The following is a 20,453-nucleotide window of genomic DNA, read 5'->3' as shown; positions in this document are numbered from 1 at the left end:
CAACAACAATAAAGTTCAGCTCAAAATTGAAGGTTTTTAAAATTAGTTACACACAAATAGGAAGGAGATCCTTACTGTTCTGACTTCCACCATTCAAAAGCCAGCTATAGTCAGTGGACTGACTCATAGCCAATAGTTAACCAGTAGATACCATAGCACAAGGCAACAAATTTTAGCACTAGCATTGGTACACAGCTGCAAGCAGTAGCAGATCCTGGCCCTCGCACAATGCAGGCATGAATCAAGCAGAAGGAAAGAATCATTACAGGCAACAAATGGAGTAAGCCAAAAATGTGAACATGTGTACATGCTATTTAAGTTTAGCCTGGGGTTGTAAAAGGTTTGCTTTCTTCTAACAAAAGGTCTCTCCAGCAGAGTTTGAGCATTAAAAGACAAAATGTAGGTTCACTAAGTAAATAACTTAACTGCACAAGAACTGAAGAAGTTTCTGCTCACAAACTGCTTACAAATTATCAGGTTCCCAGAGCTTCTTTCTTCAGAGACCACCTACAAGCCTTTATTCTGTTTTGTAGTTCTTTAGAAAGGACGTTGCACAGAAGAACGTTTTATTCCTTTGGATCTGGCTATTATTTTACAATTGCTGTCAGAACAGACTGAACATCTGAAGTGATGATGTATGGTTTGTTTTTCCTCCCATATGCCAAAAGGGTAAGCATTAGGGAACAAAATTATTTTAGCACAGCAAGTACATTGAGTATAATAAGGTTTTGCCCTCCTAAGTCTCCCTCTCCAGAATTCAAGCCTACCGACAGTTTAGCCTGGTTGAGCAACATTTCTTCAAATATCTGAAGAAGAAATCCAGGCTTGCTCAGTCAGGATCCTGAGGAGGATCCTTCCTCACCACAAACACACAAAACAGGAGAAATCATAACCTAGAGACATTTTTGAAAGATAGGAACTACTGATACTTACTTCCATGAATAAGTAGTAAAAAGAGGGCAAAGAAAATAAATAGGAATGCTTTAAACTAGAAGCAGATACTTTTAATTAACTAGTCAGTTCTATAAGATGATAACCTTTCCACAACTGGCTTTTCCAAGACTCCCACCACACGGCCATGCAGCTATCAGTTTTGTTTGCAAACAAGAGGAGTAGTAAATGATTAATGTCATGTTGATTAACTGATGCTCAGTTTGCAAAATATTTTTGTTGTGAGTTAGATGTGCAGGCACGATGTCAGTGGAACTAACAAAGGAAGAATGCATCCGTGGACAACAGAGCATGCAACAGTGGAGCACTGAATGCTGCTAGCATGAGCTTCAGGATCCAAATATTCTTTTCAGAGGTACTCAGATCCACAGTTTTGCTTTGTTTCTGGATAATGCAAACACCACATGAACAGGGAAGAATTATTACGGACTGCGCATCAGCAAAAATATCACAACACACTCACTGTGAAAAGTGTCTAGAAGCTGCCTTTTATATTCTTAGTTTTAAATTTTTTAATTTTTTTTATTTTAAATAAGGCAACACTAAAAATTCCAGCAGAAGACAAACTTGAAGAAAATCATCATAATAATCTACAAACTGACCCATGTGGGTGGCATACCTTCTCTCAGAATAGAAAAAGTACTTCACAGGAAACAGATTTGGGAAAAATTTTTAAATAAAATTTTATGTGCAACTGCACACTTGCAAATTCTGAAACAGAGATGACAACTGACAGCATGAGCTTTGTTACTGTCAATAGGCTACAGGAACTCTTGTCACTAACAATCACCACAACTCGCACGCCAAAAGCACATATAAGAAAAAACAGTGATTAAAACTGAGACTGAGGATCTAGACTGAATATTCTGTGTAAACCTACACATCACACGTGGATGTAAAGAAAACTCAAATATCCATGCAACTCATCGAATAATCTTCCATAGGCATTAAGTGCTAGAGTCAAAATCATGAACTGCCAAATCAAAAACAAGATGATCAAACCATCCTAGGACAGATTTTTAACAAGCGAGAGATGACAGAGTACCAACTGTTGCTGAGTAACAGCCTCCAAATCCACAGAATTAAAGACTCAGTACATACACCTGCCTCAACTGCACACTTGCTTTGTACAGTAAGACAAAAAAGACTTATATTTAGGGAAAAGAAGGCAAAACTCCTCCCACATTGAATGCCTGACTTTCTCATTCAGGAAGAAGAAAATACTGTTGAGAGAACACTTTACCATATTTTTTGTAAAGCCGTTAATAGACAATGAGGATCTTTCCTGAACAAGACACACAATATCTTAGTCTGTTTTAAAATTCAGCTTTCAGAGAGATGAGTACAGTCCTTACCAGTAACACCTGTGATGACAATATTTCAATGATGTTCTCTGTAATTATTCTTTTTTTAACATCATGCATCGATATGGAAGTTTGCACCGTTGCTATAGAAATGGTGCTAACAGGAAAAAATCTAACAGCATATGAATTGCCTATATTTGGTATGATGACTATTATGTGGAACTACAATAGACATTTGGGGAAGAGAGCTGGATTTTCTGCCCATGCCACTACCCCCTGCATTCATTTATAAAAGTGTGTCAAGCTTAGAGTATCCAACTTCTACAAGCAAACAATACACAAACCAGTTAGTTATCCATCCAAGCATCCACATCTTTCCCACATTTCTAACTCCCTTTGGAAGAACCTCAGTAAACCAGTCAACTAATGAGGGAGCAGGTAAAGACCCAAATGCCAATAATTTAATATCAAATATTTTTCTTCACCCAAGACCAGTCAGTAACTGCTGACCACCAAAGCATCTGCCTAATAAAACATGATACAGAAACTGAGCAAATCCAAGTTAATTCACACAAATCCAGGACTTCAACAAACCAAATGGATGTTAGAACCTTGTTGTAAATGTTCAAGAGCAACCAGATAAATTCACAGAGGATTTGTCAGCTGGCCCAATCAGATGTCAATGACCTACTCAAAGCACTTGAAATTGGAGACCAAGCATACATTCACTTCAACTGAAATAATTTAGAGTGAACATTTTCATGAAGGAGGAAAGTATATTTTTAAGATGGTTTCAGACTTTTTTCTTGTCATCAAAACAGAAACTTACAGTAGATTGCAGGGAAATCTTGTCTCTTTAGATACTCAAGGCAGACAGGAATTTATTTGAAGGCCTGAAATTCTGGTATACCCACCTTACTTCTTGTGCACTAACAACAACAGTTGAATCACCAGAAAAACTAAATGCCATTTCAGGTAAATGGACAGTATAAGAGAGCCCTGCTGCAGCTATTTCTAAGCCATCTATCTACATTATTGATGAAAGGATCTGCTCTAAAGAAGAAATGACATAATAAATATCTACAGAGTTTGTAGAACTTGTGTAACTGATGTAGAATACAATGTTTTCCAGAAGACATCAAAAAGACTCTGAGATGTAGCACAAGCATTAATTTGAAGAGCATAGCTGGCAAAGCACGAGAACCAACTATGCAAAAACATCTGTATACCTCTAATGGTAGTAAAGGCAAGCCTCAAATTCTTGTTACAAAACAGGGAAAAAGACAAATTGCAGGGGAAAGATTAATGATAAAGTTCTTTACAGCACACATGACAACTTTTATTGTAATTATTATTTAAACTAACCAGGGACCAAGGAAATCAAATAATTTCTCAAATTACTTCCTAAGGAGGTAGAAGCATGCTATTTTGTTTGTGAGCCATGCTTCAAATGAAGAATGCAAAAATCATTAACTGCTAAAAAGGTGCATATATCCTTTTATTCTACACTGGATTTAGTGGCAATATGATCAACAAGCCAGGAAAGGAGAACACAAACCTGGACACAGTTTACTGGCATTAAAGTAGTAAAGGCACAAGATGCACGTGTACACACAATGCTGATTGGCCTGCATGGTTTGACAGGCACAGAAAGGCTGTAGACACTTAAGCCAAGTGAATAGAGCTAAACATGTTCAAAGCAGGGACATGCATTTCCTTCCAGATCTCACAGAAAGCATGAGGAATCCTGCAATTTTTATATGCCTCTAAGAGCATGGCAACTGCTGACAGAATAGCAGCATTTGCTGGTCTTTTCAGAATTTAGGAGTCAAGTCCAGTTCATTTACCCCACACACAAAGATTCCAGTATGCCTTCGATGCAGTGTGTCAAGCAGGATTTAAGATTATTCCAGCACTCTGAACTCGGTACAGTAAGTTCACAAGTGATATCCTACACAAATTCTACTTGGATATTTGAGATATTCAGTGGATGACTGGGTAATTATTATGCAAATGTATCCTTCAGCTTATGAAATGCAGCTGTGTCCATTTCTGCCAAATCAATGGATGCATGCATTAAAAATTGATTTAAGTGCAGAGACATGCAAGCTGAAAACTTGGGTCCAAGAGCAATGACAGAGATAGCCTGTACACAGTATAGTTTCAATAGAGATTTGGAGGAGAATGGTGTTTTGAAAGTAAATCTACTCTTTTACAGCAGGCAACGCTATTTCTTCTTAAGGAAATCACGCTGTTTAACAGTTCATTTAACTAAAAAGAAAATTATATTCATCTTTGTGTTAATCTTTTAACTGATAAAAAGTATATCTAGAATGCTATAACACAAGAAAGTCCACACCATGAGATGGCAAGGTATCACAATTAGGAACACAAAACCCATTATTATGTGACCATTCAGTGATGTTAACTGTATCTTTAAAAAGCTCACAGACTGGCACCTTCCAAAAAAATCCACTATAAACTGCTACTTTAGTTAGTACTAACAGCTGAAATCTCTAATCTTAGCACACTGATTAGAAAATGCTTTGCTTTCCTTTCTAGGATCACAAAAACCATCACAGTGCTAAAACAAAGGAGTAGTGCAAATCTTGGGGAAATCACAATTAGAACAAAAGCAAAGATCCTCAGACCCTAGAACACCTACCAGGTAAGCTTTTCTGTTCTCTGGCAACTTCTGGCAGGAAACTTGGCAGGAGTTCTGCCCTAAGTTTTGCACAAAATTCTCCCCCCCCCCCCCCCCTTCTACAGAGAGGGGATCTTCTGGCCCAGACTAATCAATAGCACTGGCTTACTCTTAAGCAACAAAGATTAGCCATTCTGGACAAAGCAATGAAAGCTAATTCTTCACCTCATCTAAATGAAAATACAACACTTCTTTGAGACCCTGTCATGCCCTGTATTGCTGCCTTAAGAGTTTTAGTTGAAAAAAAAAAAAGTCTATTTCAGCCACCCAAATAAATACACAGCTTGGCCAAGATGAGCATTTTTGCTGTCATGCAAGATTCACCTTGAATAGGAGGAAAAACATGAAAAAAAGGCCATGACTAACACAGAGAACTGAAAGGGTCTGAGGAACAGTTTTTAAATATTTGGAACCAGTAGCCTAAGTTACAATTTGGACAAGGATTTGATACCGCTTCATCATTACTGATATTAAACCATCCTTGTCCTGGAGGTACAAAGAAAACTGTCAACATAAGAAATGTAAGTGGACACTGCACACCAAACAGGGAGTAGCCTTGCTTGAAGCAACAAAAAAGCCCCAGTGAAGAGAAAGCTGTGCTGGGAAACAAACAGAGCTGGGAGAGCTGGACAGGGAACCCAGTTGCCAGCAGGACATTTTGTTGCCCTGCAGAGGTAGATCACAGGCCATAGGCTGCCAGTTGGAGAACCCTGTTGTGCAGAATCGTGTGCTTTTAAATTCTGCACCATTTAAGCATTTTTAATGCCCAATCATTGCAAGTTTAAGACAAGTTACCTTATCATTGCAATATTGCAGCAAGGAGCAAATTCGATTCCTGGCTCAGAAATTGTGTAAATTTGCAATTCCAGAAGGTATTATTTGATGACATATGAGATATATTAAAATACTTTACATTACAGTATTTTCAAACGGTTCTACTAATAAACTGTCTTTGCCATGCCCTGAGTAACAGTGTGGACTAGATGACACATAGGTGTCCCCCCTAAAGTATTCTGATTCTATAGTCTAAAGAAAACACAAGACATTAACAATCTAATTAAAACAGTGTGTTAGGTTCAGAGAGAAAGAAGTATATTCAAATATACTGATCAAGCAGAATCAAACCACAGTCTACTTCATTTCTTGCTCTCTTGATGATGTGAGTTTTATGTAAATTTTTTAGATTCCAAAAAGAGTAGATAAACATTACAAAAAAGCTTGAGATCTGTTTGAACATGTTTGAATCTCCCCTTATTTCCTTCTAGGAAGATTTGGTAAAATTTGGCTTCAAGCCTCCAACAAAAACATTCTACTTCATAAGAAATACAAAGATGATCCTGCAGAATAGTCACAGAAAGCTATTTTAAAATGCACCACTTCAAGCAATCAACTTGTAGCATGGGTATGTTCTCCTAGCTAGGAAAAGCAGCAGTGTGATGGATACTCAGATAGCCCAGACAAAGATGTTACTCATGTGGCCTCTCCCCTCCAACATTAACAAGCACCAGAGGTAGATCACAGTCCATTTCGTCCTTCCTGAAAAGCCATCAGAGAAAAGCAAGACTGCCAAACATGCATACACAGGTTCAGAGGTGAGAAAGCCCATGGACCCCAGAATGAGAAATGAAGTGTACTGGCGATGGAAGGCCATAATCCAGGAATAGGAAAGAAAAGCTGCCACCTCTCATGTTGTAAGATAGAGTCCAATGAGAAAGTAACAGCAGATCAGGGGTATCATGGAGGGGCAGAAGCAAAGAGAGAGAACGTGCAAGCCCTGTCCGCATCCACTTCTCCTAGCCCTGCTAGGCCTTTGACAAAAGGTTTCATTGTGTTTTGATACTTGGTGATACTGCAACACTTCATGGTGCCACCACCATGAGAGATTCAACTGATACTACCCATGAGAATTTGGAAAATCTGAACTACAAATAATTTGGTGAAAGAAATTAATATATGGATAAATTTTTCTACAGTTAAAAAAATATATTTTAACTAAATAAATTCAGATGTTTCAGTGTTGTCTCAAAGCAAAGATCATCCATATTAGTGAATATTTAAAAACAAAAACAAAACCACACGACACACAAATTAGTAATTCATTTCCCCATTCTATACTACCAGGAAGTGAGTTGCCTCTTACCTGCTAAAAGAATGGCTGAAAAAGCCAATACCTTGGCTGCACTTTGAAAATACTTCAATTTTTTAGTTAGTTTCATATTCAGCTTGCCAAGTTGAGGAGGTCTATTTTGGTCATGAATGTTATTTAAACATAAAGGAGAGTCAGCCACATCGTAGATACAGCATTGGTACCTTACTGTTGAAGTATCACTGAAGTCACTAGCCACAACATGGTTAGTGTGTTTTTGGCAGGTGGTATGCTTTTAAGTGATAAAGCTGTTTAAAAAGTTAAGGGATTTTAATAAGCTACACAAATTTATCTTCCACTACCTCTAAGACAACAGAGAAAAACCACCTCAGCAAAAACAAACGTAGCTACCAATTTAAATGCAATATTAACATAGTGATTTACAGGATCTTTCCAATCTAAGAATCTAGTTTTTTCACAAACAACAGAGTAGGGTTTTCCAGCTGAGTTGCCTGTGGCTAATAAACACCGTAAATCTGACAAAGCTATCAAATAGCAGGCAGTGGGGCTGCTCTACCACAGAGACTGCCACATAAGCCAGCTCCCTCACTGAGGAACGAAGCAAACTCAACATCAATTCACTCTGGGACCCAATTGCATGCTCAACCCAGCCCCATCCCCAAAAAAGAACACAATTTGCAAACGGCATCTCCAACCTAGGCAAGACCCCTTTTTCTCTTCCAAGACAGGTTTTCTTATTTTGAGGATTGTTACATTAAAAAACGTGGGCCTTCTCTGCATTAGAGGAGATGCCAATTATGAATTCCAAAAGATTGCAATTTTCTTCCTGTAAGCAAAGCACTTCTACCAACATTAGGAGAATCATAAATACAGAAAAAGCCACAAAGAAATACCAATCAGCTAGTCTAATGCTAAGATCATAGAAACATGCCCTATTGCCCTAGGGAAAAAAAAGATATCCAATCCCATTAATGACTGGAATGTAATAGGGAAAGATGACACCAGAGAAAGTGACCAGCAACAAAAAGTTCAGTTGCTGAAGCCCATCACTCCTCCTCATCTTCCCTCCTTCACTCTGACAAATAAAATCAAGAAGATATCCATGACATTCAGTACCAGTCCACACAGAAATCTGACACCTAAAAGCAACACAGAAACTCCAGCACATCCCAAGACAGCAAGGGAAGACTGTCTTTTTTCCTGTTCCCTGGAAAGATCTCACTTCTGTCCATATCCTTTAGCTCCATTACTGCCCAATTCTGTTTTCCACTTAAGACACTCGCTTCATAGAGAGAGGGGAAGAAAAAGTATGTAAATCCATGGATTTTTTCTAAGTCATGAAAATAAGAGCGAGGTTTTTTTTAAAAAATAGGCACAGCAGAAATAATTACTTAAAACCCTTGACTTTTCTACAATATACCTTTGTTTACAAATAAACGAAGGATTTAACAAGTGTCTTGTGGGCAAGACATCTTTCATGTTAGCTACATGCACTATTTATCAAACTTCCCTTTTTAGCAGTATCACTTAACATAGGCTAACTAGATTTCTATGTCTATCTAACTTAGCTAACACAAATATGACACACCTCTGAATTATCATATTACTATATAGATCTGCACAACAGATTTCACATTTTCCTAAGCTATCCTTTATAAAAGGCTTTTTGGCCTCAGCAATACCCTTTCAATTAGTGTCTTTATTGTCTTATAACTAAGTTATAAAATTCAGATCAATAATTATTCCTCAACAAAACCCTGTCAGCCTCAAATCATTAGCATATACACCTTTGTTACTGTAAGTCTAAATTTGTTTAAGAATTCATACCCATTTTGCATATATTCACTTTGGACTTATAACAAGCACATGCTCTAAGTATACAACTCTGTTTCCACACCCATGGGCATTTCCAGTTTTCTCCCATAAGCTAATCAAATTGAACAGGGAAGGCACACAATTTCACAGGACAAAAATCCCCAAGATTCTTGGTAAGTTTCTTTAGATGCCCTGGCATAACATCACCTTATATACTTTAAAACTTTTCATTGTACATACAAAAAATAATTTGTGATCACGTAACAACAAATACGCAGATAATTCTTTTCCCTCTCCTAGTCATACAGCATTCGTTACCAAAAAGAAAACAGTTCTGATTGCTGGTCTCTAACAGAATTTTTAGACATATCTCTTTAACAGCCAAAGTCCCTGAATGCCAGCTTATACACAGATTTGTATGAATACTTCTTTTAAGAGAAGTTAAATTACCTTATCTGAAACATGAACTAGGTCTTAATGAAGAAGCCTTTCCACCACTAAGACAGCTTCAGAAGAGTCAAGGATTGACTTTTCAGAAGTATTAAACACAAGTCACGGCATGAAATACAGTTTGAGTTCAGTCATCACACAGGCCCTATCCACATTCAAAAAAAAAGTGTCAGCAAGTTAATTAAGTACAAGGGCAAGCCATTACATGCAGACACTAAGGAAGCACTATCTGCAAGCAGGTCCTAAGCACACTATCTGCTTATGAAAAGCTGCCATTCTTCAAAGGTAAAAAATACTGTACCTCAAAAGTAGTTTTTCCACTTCTTTAATATCACTTTAATATGCCTTCAACTTTATAAAACACTGTACATCTGGCACCCATCTCAAGTGAAAACAGTATCAAGCTTGCCTTTTTGTTTGATCTCCTGACTACAATTTGGTTAACATCATTTTCCTCTCCAAATTCCTTTAGAAGTATTCTGTGTGGACACTTTGAACACTTAATATGTATTGCCAGTATAGCTAAACAACTTCCACCAATAAAATAACTTTCTGCAGCATAGCTAGATCTACACAAGGGCTTTATGGAGTATAAAAAAAATAACCAAAGAATCACAGTCTCATACTGCGATTAGACTTGGTACTACTACATTTGGTACATTTGTAATGAAGACCTTGTCCAACATAACACAATACATACTTGTTTAAAGTACCATTAAAAATTATCTATTACCATGACTGGAAAGGCCGTACACTAGACTGGATTAGAAAAAGTTATTGTCTACTAGTAAGGAGAAAAGCACTTTTAGCAAGGCATATCACTAAGAATACCAAAATCTATTATCAAAGAGTTATCCGGTAAAATCCGTTCAAAATAAATCCAAAATAGGCCCAGACTGGGAGGGGAGGAAGAAAAAAAAAAAGGAGGATTAGAAGAAATTATGTATCATCAATAGGGCAATCAACCAGCATAGGGTGGCTAGCCAAGCACTTTTCAAACAGGAAGTAGCAAAAACATTTCTACTACAGAGGGACATTTGCTATTATCATATTGTCATAAAATGGAAAACAGTTTCATTAGCAACTGCACACCTGACACCATCCATGCATGGCATATTAAAAAGTAATAATAATGAAGCCTTATACCCAGGTAATGTTTATCCTCATCCTATCTTAAGGCAGACCTGTAAGGCCCAGGTTTTATCTGCCCTAACAAACATGTCAAGTTTCAGGCTGCTCACCGTCCACCACATTCATGGTTCTTAGAAGCACAGGGTTAGTGTGTAGCTAAGAAATCTTGCTAAGCCTTCAGTAATCTTGCACTCTGAGCTCCAAAAGATACTTGAAGATCACATCAACTGTATGGAAGGACTGAAATCAATAGATTCTACTCTTCTTATACATTATTCCTTTCCAAAATGCCTGTTGGTATATTTCCATAAAAGTTTGATCAATAAGAATATCACAATTATTTAAAGGTACTTACCAGACAAGCCTGACAACTAACGCCCAAGCAAATTGGTCAGTCTAAGAATACGTGACTATTATTCTAAAAATAAATGAGATAGCTGCCACTACTCAGGTATACTCACCAATAATAATTTCCCACATGGGAAAACTGGCTGGTAATCAAAGACAAGGCTGTTAGCGGACTGGTCTGGACTTGCTAGCAACGGCAGCACAGTTCAGGTGCCCTTTAACCACACAGAGAAAGTTAATTATGTAACAGAGTAGGAGAGGAAATACAATGATTACGAGTCATCCACCTAACCATATGCTTTGTCAATACACCTCATGATATTAGAGTTACTAATTAGTGACAGCACAAAACAGTGATGCATTAAGGGGAGAGTAGTCCAAACCTTCAAGTCATTTTTTCTTTTATTGATTTAGCACTTCAAACAATTTATGTGCATTTTGAAATCCAAAATGTACACCTAAAACTATGCAATGCTACCAGCATTCTAACACATCACACAAGTAAGTTGATTGCAGATGCTTTTGGAATCCCCAAAATACTTTACAGGCTTCTGGATTAGTTTTGCTTGATCAGACAAATGGCTGTATTACAAAGCTTCCAGTAACACCATCATCATTCCCAACTCACTCCACCAGCCTACTGTAAAAGATGCAGCGACTGTTAAGTTTAGCTCTATGCAAAAGGAATTTTCAGAAATGTCACAAGGATCCTATAATGCCTCAAATTTTTCTGCGTGAAATCTGAAACTAAGAAGTTTTTCCTTACTTGCAAACCCAGCTAGGGATTCAAGATAGACTTGAGCTTGTACTCTAACAACAGAAATCAGCACTCCACAAGCTCAGCTATAACCAAAGGGACAACGGATCCACTTAATTGATTTCAGCTGGTTTATGGAAACTCCAATTCTTACTTGCCAGTCATCTCCACTATTAATTGCTTTTTTCCATTCCTTTCTCTGCCACGACATCAGCACAAGATTTTGCATGGCTGAAGAATAAACAGTTTGGGGGAACTATCAAACTGAAAAATAAGGCAAGGGGGGGAGGGAAAACGAAAAAGCTTAATTTCTTAGCTGCATAAGTTCCCTGACGCAGTTCACTCTACTAGTATTTCTGCCAAAACTGTGTGAGAAGTGAGCAGTCAATAAATAAGCTGCCCCACTGCGCGTGGGGTCACAACCTAATTCAATTACAAACCAATTTAAACCAATTACATCTGTGGAGGACCCAAACATTATCAAGCAAGTAACAGAACAGCAATTAGAAGATCAAACTAACAACTTGGCAATAAAACAAGTGGACTAGAAGCACAAGCTTTTAAAGAGATTATAAATTTGAGTTTTACATGGAACTAACAGGTCACAAGTCCACCTGTGCTTACATGCCTCTTCAGACACAAATTCAGACATGAAGCTTACAAAGAAAAAACTTTGTAAATTGAGACTTTGAGCCTTTCATTGGAGGCTTCTGCCTGCCTATACATTAATCTGAAAAGGTTCTATCACAGAAAAAAATGTGCTTTGTACTAGTCCTGTTTATTCACTTATTGGTCCAACTCCAGTCACTCTGTAACATTATACCACTTATTCTAAATCTAAATGAAAATATAATACTATAATTTAGACAATTATCCCAAACCCTGGGCACCTTAATAATGTGATAAAAGCAACCCAATTTACAAATTGCATTAAGATCACTTTTTCAGGATCTCTGCCAGTTTTATCTAGCCACCATTATCTAAAAAATACACCTTCAACTTTTAAAAAAGATCAATATTCTTCTTCCCCAGCACGATCAATCTGAGCCCATCTCAATGAGAGCAAATTCCATAGTCTCAAAGCTGTCCCTTAATGAATAATGAGGGAGGCACAAATCAAACAGCTTTTAATGCCACACTACTACAATAGTCAGAGAGTTGATAGCCAGTCCTAGGTCACTTCACACTTAATTGATTGCTGCCAATACCACAGCTCCATTAGCAGAAAAAGTAGTAACACGTACATATCCCAAAGCATCAGTGCCACTGACTCCCACTGAGACGGCTCCAAAGCCAGCAAAACCTTCTGCACCACATTTTGCCTCCAAATCACTTTAAAATGGAGTTACAGCATGAGAGCCAGCATATCTCAAACTTCTCCTCTGCAACCCCCGATGCATTTCTTCTCTGCCACTCTGAGCACTTCAGCCCTCAGCCTACGGTCATGCAGTACAAGCAGTATAAGTGAAAAGATTCACGAGCTCCAAGAAATTACTAAATTGGGCTGACCGCTTTTTGGCAGAGGACCCCATAGCAAGCTTAATGATCAGTCTCCCTCTCTGCCATTTCTGCTTATCCCCAGGCATGCTGTTCTTTCTTCCTTAACAGACCCAGGCTCTCTCCAAGTTATTTTTCATTACTTGCACTATGAACTGCTATAATGATCTAAAACCAATGGGAGGAGGGGCAGAGGCGACTTCCAGCCAAATTCTGGTCAGCTCTGATCAGGTTAGGAAGCCTCAATCTTCTAGCCAAAAGATTTAGAAAACTGATTTTACTGCTTCAATATGATTGCTAAGAACAACAACTAATAAGCTAGAGTCACCAGAGGGCACTAACACTTCTACCTAATGGCAAATGCACTCCTTCAATTAGGAAGGCTGACAATTACATCCACATCATCATGTATATTTTATCTGGATTGAACTTCAGCCAGGTTGTTCTAATCCATGTTCAAATCTCAACTACATGCTGATGAGGCACCGAGCTACATTAACTGTTGTGGTCACACTTGCAATATATGGGGGAGACTTACAGTCTCCCCAGATAGGCCAGAAAAAATAGGGCAGGCACATGCCTCTCCCACTTCACTTGCAATCTAAAGCTTACATTGCCTATGAAATGTATTTGTATGTATACATATAAATGAAATTTTGAAACAGGCATGGAGAATAGGTCACAAGTCCGACACCTCAAAGAAACAGAATAACTAACCATTCTTAAGAGTTTGCACCAAGATGAATCCTACCATAGGGGACCGCAAGCAATATGTGCCTCCAAGAGAAAAAAAAAAAAGAGTGGGGGGGGCTTCAATTTAACCATCAAGCAGCAACAGATGCATTGCTCTGTCAAATTTGGCATCAAATCAACTGCTATGTTACATGTTTAATCTTTAACAAAGGAGGCTGCTCTTTACCACTGAGAAATAAGCAGGTTTTTAAACCACAAATATGATGCATACGAGGGGTTGACAAGAGCATTTCTTGACATTCTGACCAAGCAGCTCTTGAGCCTCTCGGTGTCAGGCAGAGAGGTGCACTGCAGCACACCCAGAGATTTTCTGGGACAGGAATCCTTGACTTGTTGATGTACCCAATACAGTCACAAAGAGCCAAAACACAGCCTGATTGGTGCAGCCCTACAGAAACAAGGGCAAAGCTTCTGGGACCTGCAAGGTACACAGCTTTTTTTTCTCCCAGCATTATTGCCCTGCAGTTAAACCTAAAGTGTCGCTCTTGCAGTTGGGACTGTAAGACAACACAGGCAGGGGAAGGAAAATGGAATCCCATCCTTACTTACAGAAGGGCACATAATAAGCATGGAGGCTGTCGCTTCTCTGCACTGAAGTTACAGCCATGGAAAACTGACGATAAAGCTGGGATAGCAAGGATTCTGAGAGCATTCTCAAGGCATCTCCATGGGTTCAAGCAAGACACTATTTGTGCCATATGACAGTCTACAACCCATCTGGAAGCTTGTAGGGAGTTTTGAAAAGACCAGCTGTGAGTGTACTCGAGAGTGGCACACCTCAGAACAGTGAGCCCAAGAGAGTAAACATTAACCTTTTATGCATGTCAGGAACATTGTATTTTAAAATAGTACTGGCCCACTAGATTTCCCAGGGTTTTATATTTTATTATACTATAAGATTCAGTGAACAGGTCAGGTTTTCTAGACAAACTCTCCTATAAACTGAAACAGACAGGAAACAGTCTCCCTCTTCCTCAGCCAGCAAGCAGGTTCAATGACCATCATTTACACCATGCTAACTTTTGAAAGTCACAGCAAGAAGCTCCAATGTTCAGAACATACCATGCTGCTGAATACATCCTCCTCTTCTGTGACTGGGCCACCCTCTCCTTTTTCCCCCCTACCTTCTCCACTTTACACAGCTCCTTCTGACCGCACAAAGCTGCTGCCACCAGCTCACCCCAGTGACTGGACTGCCACTGCAACAGCAAGAGCTGCCAAGAGCTCTATCTGACACCCCACAACTGCCTTGCTCCAGCTCTGATTTCAGATGTCCCCTTTCTGCTCAGCAGAATACTGGGTGATACCAGCTTGCCCACAAGAACAATTCCAATGCCATTTTCCCTGGAGTCCTATGAGGCCTTTAAGGATCTTTGTGAAGGAAAAAGAGTTGCAGTCACACATCCGCACATTCTAGGGGACTAAGCATACAGAGCATCTACTTAAAACACCCAACCGTAACACTAAGACTCTCTTGCTTCAGCAGTCTTAAGGTGATTAGTTCATAAACAGACAAAACATGACGCCCACAAAGCTTCTGTTCATGCAATAAATACTACACACACATGAATATTAAAAGATGATTTCTACTGCAGCAGTTCCAGGAATCTAAATGTAAAGGTTATTAACATAAATGTTTTCTCATTATTTTGAAAAATGCATTTTTAAGTATCTTTTCTAACAAGGGCTATAAAACAACACTCAAATCAGAAATATACCATGCCTTTGATGTCTTATACTTCAACAAAATGCAACCAGTTACACTCCCCACCCTTAAAGGAAGTTTTCAACTCAGCTTTATTTATTGAATGAAAGGAGGAGCCCAAATGACTCAGCTCCAAGCAAGTATAAAGGAAAAGATTAATCCCTAATCTCAACGAAAAAAAAGGGGAAGAAACTGCTTAAGATAGAGGTGTGTCCTTATCAATTAAAATCTTCTAATATTCGAAGACATGTCAAGCAGAACATTAGCACACTAAGACTTCATTAGCTTTCTGAAGTCTTAAACACATTTATTACAAATATAGCCAATTTTAAAATCAAAGTTTACACAAGTAGCTGAAGTTAAACAGTTAGCCCTGTATCTTCATACTTGTTCACTGGTGATGCTGAGCAGCATCAAGGATCAATAAAATATCTAAATATTGGGATTTTCAATCTACACAGTCACCAGCAAGATACAAGTATGAAAGGGAAAAGATCTCTCAAAAAATTCTTCACAAAGGCAGGTTTCAGAGAAAAAAAACCCCTGACTGTAAACAGAATAACCTCATGAAGAGGGTTTGGTTTTTTCCTCCATTGGACTGAGGAATCAAACATTGCTCATCAAAATCCAGCAAAATAAATTACAAGGTAGAATGTTTCACAAGGGGGCTAACAGATTCCAAGTGACTGCTGTACATCTTCCACATGTATTTGCCAGTGACTGCTTGTCCCACATCTCAGCCATGCCACACTAGCATTTCAGTGCAGAATACATCTCCAGCCTTGTTGGGAGGAATATTTAATTTCAGGCTAGCAGGAGTGCTTCTTTACATACAGTCCAAACTCTAAATACAGATGTCACCAGAGGGCACTCTTTCAATTCAAGTGACCTAGCTCTAGCAAACTTCCGAGCAAGACTGCAGACAATCCACATGCAGGGATGCACAGAGGCTGTACAAAGTAGTAAGTTTTGCTTCTGCAAGAGATTTCCTTTAAAAAAAATAAAAATAACAAAACATAAATGAAACTTAATTCCTTATCCCAGAAACATGAAATATTTTTCAGAGTAACCAGAGGCACTGCTAGTAAAGATCACAAGCAATTATCAATTTCTGTACTATGGTACACTGTGGTACTTGATGGTACCAATTCACTCAAGCAGTTTTGGCACCTGTGTGGATCATATCAATTCACAGAGGCAGGGCCCAAGGTAGTACAGCTCATGTAGAGGTGCCTATGGAAGTCCTCTGGCTATATTATCATAGATACTAAACCTTACAATAATACATGAAAAAATACATCTATGTTGTCAAGAGAAAGCTCTGGGAAACAATATATTTCTCTACTGCTCACTGTTCTCTATTTGATGCTGTTTTAAGAGGGTCAAAAAATTAAACCATTTGCATGAAGATAATACAAAAGTATCAGCAGTATCAGTAGTTTTCAACCTTTGGTCCACGTACTATTTCTAATGGCCTGCTGAGACCTAAAAAAGATTAAAAAGAAAAAACTGGTGAGTTGAAGTTCATTAAACAAAAATGTGCACAACCACTAAAAAACACAATAGGTCTATATATCAAAACAGGTCGCAAACCACTGTTTGATGTGAATAGAAAGTTAAGCCCATTTTGCTTAGAAACAAAACACCACCACCATACTACTAAAATCAAGTCAGCTGCAGAGGCAGGCAGCGATAAGGAAAAAAAGAAAATAATCATTGTGCATCCTATGACATTTTCCAGTCTTGAGAGAAACTCAAAAACCGTAGGCCTACAAAACACTTGATTGCCTGCTTATCCACCTATCCCATTTGAAAAGAAATAGCCTCTATCTCTTCTAGCTATCCGTGACAGCAAAGCCCCTTAGTTTAGCATAGGAACGGGGGGGGGGAGGCAGGGAATAAGACCTGTGCAAAGGCACCTTTTGTCAGCATAGGCATCTCTTGAATAGATAAACATACCCACAGAATTTCACCAGGCCACTAACTACTATTAAATACACAGGGACACATTACTTCAAACTATTACCTATCATCACCACTCATCTTGGTTTAAAATATATCTATATAATTGTTTTTCCAGCATCTGCTGCCAGGAAAGAAATATGTGCCAAACACTCCTGATGTCAAACAAACAGCATCTATTTGTCCACCCTCTAAAGCAGATCCTTGCCTACTGCAAGACAAGGCACTCTTGGTGCTCTGAACTTACCCCCTTTTATATAAAAGAAACGCTATGTTGGCTTGATACCCTGAACGCCCCTCCCACCCCCACCCGTGTGCTCTGGCCCAACCCGGGGTCGTGCTCATGTCGCGGTAACGTGGCCCCACTCAACGTGAAGGTGCCCCAGCCCCCCCGGGGAAGGGCTGACCGGATAGCGGTATCTCACAGCTACAGCCACCGCGCCACCCCGCTCCGCCCTGGCCTCCCTCAGGCCCCACCGCGGCGCAGAGCCCGGTGACCCACGCGGGAACCCGGCTCTGCCAATCCACACACACACAAACAACCCCCTCGCCCGGTCTGCGGCTACTCCCCCGTGCCCCCGGGGCCTCTCTAGGCAGCAAAGGGGGGCAGCTTCCCCCCCATCCAGGCCACAACCTGCTCTCCGGCCCCTCACGCAGGTGGCGGGGGGGTTGGGGAATAAATGACTAGAGGCCCGCTCCGGCCTCGCTCCACAGCCACGCATCCCTCCATCTTGCAGCAAGGCCAGGGGAGCCCCGGGCAACGCCGTCGCCCTACACATACATGCACACGCACCCCGCGCACACTGACGGGGGAGGGCGCTGCCAAGCCGCCGGCCCGGCCCCGCTGCCGGCCCGCGGGGGACAGCGTCCCGTTCCCCGCCGCCACGGCCGCCGCCCCCCGCGGCGCCCGTGTGAGGAAGCGGGCGGCAGGTGGGCGGCGGAGCGCGCGGCTCCGTGAGGAGCCGGCCCGCGGCGGGGTGACGGCTGGGGGCCGGGACCCTCCCCGGATCTGGGAGGGGACCGCGCGCCTCCAATCCCCGGCCGGCAGCCCTTCAGGGCCCGGCGTGCGAGCCGGGGTTAAGCCTCCTTTCTCTCCTCCTCCTCCTCTGAGGAGCCGGACAATAAGCCCCGCGGAGGCGGGCGCCGGCCGCGCGGCTCCCTCTTCCTCCTCCTCCTCCTCCTCCTCCTCCTCCTCCTCCCCGCGACAGCCCGGCTCACCTGCGAGACGGGGGGATGGATGAGCGGGGGCGGGCGAGGATGGGGAAGCCGCTCCGGCTGCTGGAGGGGCAGCCGGGCTCCCCTCCGCCCGCGGTCGCTCACCGCCGCTCACCGCCTCCGGGCTGCGCTGGTGCGGGGGAGCAGGCAGCGCCGCCACACGCGCGCGCGCGCGCACACACACTCACTCACTCACTCGCACACACACTCACTCGCGCGCGCGCGCGCACACACACACATACATACACACACACACACGGGCGGGGGGGGTGTCGCCCGCCGCCACCCGCGCATGCGCGCCGAGTCCCCTTGGCCCGCCTCCTCCAGTGTGGCCGAGGGCCAGTGCTGGGCGCGGACTGCGCAAGCGCCGCCTGAACGGTGTGCTGGGCCGGGCGCGCGCTTCACCCTCACCCGCTTTCTCGCCGGCCGGAGCTCAACGGCGCCCAGCGCGCCAAGGGCCGCCGAGGCGCGCGCGCGCGCGCGCGCTGCGGAGGGGGCGTGCCCCACGCCCGCGCGGGTTGCCGTAGCGACGAAGGGGCGCACGGGGCGGCCTCGCTCTGAGGAGAGTCCCTCCCTTCCCCCCTCCCTCCCTCCCCTCAGCCCGGCGCCAGGGGACGGCGCTGTCTCCTCAGCGGGCGGCGGCCCCGGGCTCTGCCCCCTCACGGGGCCTCTCGGGCGCGGGCGGCCTCGCTGCGCCCCTCGTCGTGCCGGCTCACCGACCCCCGCCGCCGCTTTGCCTTGCCGACGGCTGTCCCAAGCGCTGGGTGCGGGCGGCACCTATGCACCCCCACCGCCGGTGATAAACGAGGGGGAGTCGGAGGCACGGAAAGACGAACAGCTCTCCGGGAGGCGCCGCTCCCCTTCTAATGAAAGACAACTGGGGCAAGGAAAGGGACTGGCTCAAAAAAAAAAAAAAGCATTACATTGCTAAGAAATCCATTCATTTAGAAGGAACGCAGTGTAAGGACTTCCTAGATTTTTCTCTGCTCCCACAATCGTTGGGAAATGACTAGCTCACAAGAGGAAAGCAGGGTCTTCAAGGTGTTTGCATCATTTCAGGAGTGAAAGCTCTCAAAAAACCACCAGATCTTGCAAGAATTGCCATAAAGTCTCAAGAGTTGGCAATGCTGCTGTCGTGGAGACAGGACTTGGCATCACCCGCTTTTCCATTTACACCCCCCGCCAGGGAGGCTCCAGCCCGAGTGAGTTATTACAGTAATTAATAGCTAGCATTTATACATATTCAGAATGCTTTGCAAACAATACCTAATCTCATTAACTTGTGAATTGACTTGTTTTCATTCTGTCATGGAGTTAAGATAGTTACTTCACATCCTTGGGAGATGGAGTCAGTAATTTTTTCGTATACTGGATAACCCATTGCTGCCATCCAATATATAGCCACCTGCTATGCATAGTGCTTGATTTTTAATAGAGTTGCAGACTGGTGAGAATATAGGTACCAGTATCCAGAGCATATTTGAGATGCCCAGATTAAAGGAATACAGCAGGCTGGAAAGGTGGTACCAGCTTTTAAAACCGTGACAGGAAAAGAAGGCAGGAAGGACTTGAGAAACTAGGCACAAGTTCGACAGTAAAGCAGAAAGGCATTACCTTTAGGTACAGCCATTTTCCCAATTTTAATGAAGCTTTGTGCCTAGAAAGAGAGTATTCTTTCCTCGTTTTTTTTTACCACAGTAATCTGGCATGGGGTCAAACTCATTCTGAACCAGGATAAATGAAAGGGAAATAAA

At 41.8% G+C, this 20,453-nt stretch overlaps 1 protein-coding gene across 4 annotated transcripts in view; it reads right to left on the bottom strand.

Annotated features, from left to right (window-relative positions):
* The window catches only part of RALGPS2 (Ral GEF with PH domain and SH3 binding motif 2), a 131,020-nt gene extending 111,880 nt beyond the window's left edge, over positions 1-19,140 (bottom strand). The window contains exon 1 of one of the 4 annotated variants that reach the window (XM_076339657.1): positions 19,111-19,140. The gene's annotated coding sequence lies outside the window, so the exon portion shown is untranslated. Of the gene's footprint in view, positions 1-10,923; positions 11,001-18,277; positions 18,321-18,702; positions 18,811-19,110 lie in introns of those variants that run through there. The other 3 variants (XM_076339654.1, XM_076339656.1, XM_076339655.1) reach the window with 3 other exon arrangements.
* Positions 19,141-20,453: the final 1,313 nt, after the last annotated feature.

Source organism: Aptenodytes patagonicus, chromosome 5, assembly GCF_965638725.1.
Source record: "Aptenodytes patagonicus chromosome 5, bAptPat1.pri.cur, whole genome shotgun sequence".
Classification (NCBI taxonomy): domain Eukaryota; kingdom Metazoa; phylum Chordata; class Aves; order Sphenisciformes; family Spheniscidae; genus Aptenodytes; species Aptenodytes patagonicus.
Note: the sequence above shows the minus strand (reverse complement) of the source record. Positions and strands in the feature narration are given on the sequence as shown.